Source organism: Gavialis gangeticus, unplaced genomic scaffold (genome assembly GCF_001723915.1).
Source record: "Gavialis gangeticus isolate Ggan-Ray unplaced genomic scaffold, GavGan_comp1, whole genome shotgun sequence".
Taxonomy (NCBI): Eukaryota; Metazoa; Chordata; order Crocodylia; family Gavialidae; genus Gavialis; species Gavialis gangeticus.
Genome location: NW_017729025.1, coordinates 81,210,503 through 81,214,031, shown reverse-complemented (window position 1 = coordinate 81,214,031; position 3,529 = coordinate 81,210,503).

Sequence of the window (3,529 nt, the reverse complement as noted above, 5' to 3'; positions counted from 1 at the left end):
TACTGCGTCCAGTTTTGGGCTCCGCAATTCAAAAAGGATGTGGAGAAGCTTGAGAGGGTGTAGAGGAGAGCCACGCGCATGATCAGAGGTCAGGAAAACAGACCTTATGATGAGAGGCTGAGAGCAATGGAGCTATTCAGTCTGGAAAAGCGCAAGCTCAGGGGTGATCTGGTGGCCACCTATAAGTTTATCAGGGGTGCTCATCAGGATCTGGGGGAACGTCTGTTCACCAGAGTTCCCCAAGAGATGACAAGATCAAATGGTCACAAACTCCACTGTGACCGATTCAGGCTGGACATAAGAAAGAACTTCACTGTCCGAGCCTCCAAGGGTTGGAACAGATTGCTGCCGGAGGCGGTTCAAGCACCCACTTTGAATGCCTTCAAGACACATTTGGATGCTTATTTTGCTGGGATCCTATGATCGCTGCTGACTTCCTGCCCCTGGGGCAGGGGACTGGACTCGATGATCCGCCAGGGTCCCTTCCAGCCCAAATGTCTATGAAATCTATGAAATCTATGAAACTGCACATTCAGTGTCTCATGCATAAACACATACTAAATGACTGCATAGTAATCGGAGTTACTGTGCAGTACCATTGCCAAATGGCTTTTTCATGATGCTGACTGTAGTATCGTGCCACACTTCCTGCCATACAACACTACTGCGCAACAGACCTGGGCTATTGCGCAGACAGCGTCTTGTGTAGACACAGCCATTGAAAAATGATTTGCTCCTCCTCTATCCAGGTGTCACCAGGAATTGGTGTCACTAGCACAGCCTAGAGTGATTCTCAGCAGTGAGCTTCTTTGCACCCCTTCCATTCCCATCACTGCCATAGCATCTCTGGAGCAAGGAATCACTGGGGCATAGGACAGCCATATCCATTCCTGCTTATTCCTTCTCCAGTCTATCCTAATCCACCTCTGAGACATATTTTGTCCCCTGCACCAGAAATGTTCCTGGGGCATCAGAACCAACAGAGCCACGCTCCCTCCTGTACCAGGGACCAATCTCTGTGTGTGCATATTCCTTTTCTCTGGCCCATTTTCACCTGGCGCAGCTGGCAAAAAGAGGCTTACAGACAGGGATGAATTCCTTCTTTGGGTTTACCCCTGATGTTTTACACTGGTTGAAGCCAGGAGTGATTCCACTGAAATCAATACAGACATGCCAGCATTAAATTAGTGTGAGGGGAGAATCAGTCCCATGAAGTAAACTGCAGCTGGCCAGATCCTTGCCCTGCTTATGCTCTCAGAGATCCATAGAAGAGTGATCACTGTAGCAGGCAAACTGAGTTATGCTAAGGCTTTTAGCCATCATCCAGGCCTTCCCAGAACTAAGCAACAAAATTGAACAGAGCACCTTCTGTGGCACTGGGAGATGTGAGTGCTGTGATTGGGCACTAGGTGAGCAAAGGACAGCAGTTTCCCCATATAAGGAATGCTTGGCACAGAGGATTGGGCAATTTGGGGTTGGGGGTTACAAAAGTGATGGACGAACAAAGGAACATGTGTATGTATGTTCTGTGTTGCCACCCTGGGGAGACTGGAACAACCTTGGACTTCCTTTTTGAACAATGAGGAATCCAGAAACTAACATCCTGCACACCCAGCAGAGGATCTGAGGCCGGTATCACCGAAGGTTGCTGCTGTAACCCCTGTAGAAACTGCTTGCCATGTCATATTGCAAGGAATAATACTTGTAATAAGCCTTGGGGTTACTATTAAAAGTTCACTTGATACCAGATTGGATGAGGGGCAGTGTCAATCCTTGGGGGTCTCTGGTTAAAAGAATTTTAGGGGCACCAATCACCAAGAGAACAATCAAGCTCAGTATTTCCTACAGAGGATGGTAGGAAATACACTAGGGTGTCGGCAAGGGGGAAGACTGCAGAAAATCTTACATGAGAGTACATTGTGTTTAAAAAACCATCTATCTCAGTACTGTTCATATGTATAAAGTCAATATGGTTTGCTATTCAACCATCCTCCTTGATTTAATATGTTTAATAAGTTTAATATGTTAAATTTTTTGTTTTAATTTATGTTAGGAGAAAAAAACAGTGTTTGAATGAAAATGACACCACCACAGAGAGCTTTGGGTTTTCTGACTGACACAGAGCCAGTAATGAGGTGAGGGGGAAGAGAACTCCAGCAGTGGAACTTCACACATTAAGATCAGATATATTTAGCTGTCATTGAAGTAAGTTGATAAACAAACTGTACTAATAGCAGCTGGGTATGTAAATACTTTTGGAATACGCACAGGTCTCCTGTGAATATTTTCTTTTTCAAGAAAACTCTTGCTAACCAGCAAACAGAAAGAAAGTCATTCACTGTGTTTAAGCAGATCAAATCAGTATGATTAATGTATGAACTGGCAACAATATATAATTATGATAACAGTATTTTGCACTTCTGTTTTGTCTTCCAGCTGAGAATCTTAATGGACTTCACAAATATTAAGGAACAAAGCCTTGCAGTCTTCTGTGAGGTAGATTGTCGTCACCATTTTGTGGATCGGAAAACTAAGGTGCAGAGGAGTGCCAGCGAACATTTTCAGAAGTGGTTTCTGATTTTAGGTAGCTTCAATTTTAGGTAATGAACTCAACATGTGTTAGACCTGATTTTCAGAGGTGCTGAGCATTCAAGCTCCCTGGAGTCAGGAACCATTTTGGAAATGTTGCTTTAATATATCTCTGTAGTCCTGTTGCTTGCCTGATTCCTTTGCCTGCAGAAAGGACTGCAAATGAAATAACACATCCATTCCCACCGAGGACCTCTTGCTTGTCATCTGTGGTGGGTTTGAAGGTGATAAACTTCACAACAGTAGAAAAGACAGAATTTGGATCCAATACTCCAATAGCATAGGCCCACACCACTTAGTCAGATAAGGCCTGTTATATGTACCTGATTCATATTTGGAGTTTGTCCATACAGATGCACTCTCATCTGATGTGAGAAGTACTGAAGTCTAATAGAGGTGGCATTTGTTTGGGAGTCAGAGGTGTTGAGGGAGCTAGCAGGGGTTATAGCAGGGCCCTTGGCATGGCTTTATGAGCGCTCGTGGTGCTCAGGCCAGGTGCTGGATGATTGGAAGGTAGCCAACATGGTCCCCATCTTTAAAAAAGGGAGGAGGGAGGACCCAGGCAACTATAGGCCTGTCAGTCTTACCTCAATCCTAGGGAAACTCTTTGAGAAGATCAACATGGAGCACATCTGCGATGGGCCGGCCTCAGAGATGATGCTCAAGGGCAACCAGCACAGTTTCATTAGGGGGAGGTCATGTCAGACCAACCTGATTGCCTTTTATGATCAGGTCACAAAAGCCTTGGATGTAGGTGTTGCCATGGATGTAGTCTTTCTGGACTTCAGCAAGGCCTTTGACACTGTCTCCCACCCCATCCTCATTAAGAAATTGGGCGACTGTGGCATTGTTGCCTACACAGCCAGATGGATTGCAGATTGGCTGAAGGGTCACACTCAGAGGGTGGTGGTGGATGGGTCATATTCAACCTGGGGAGAAG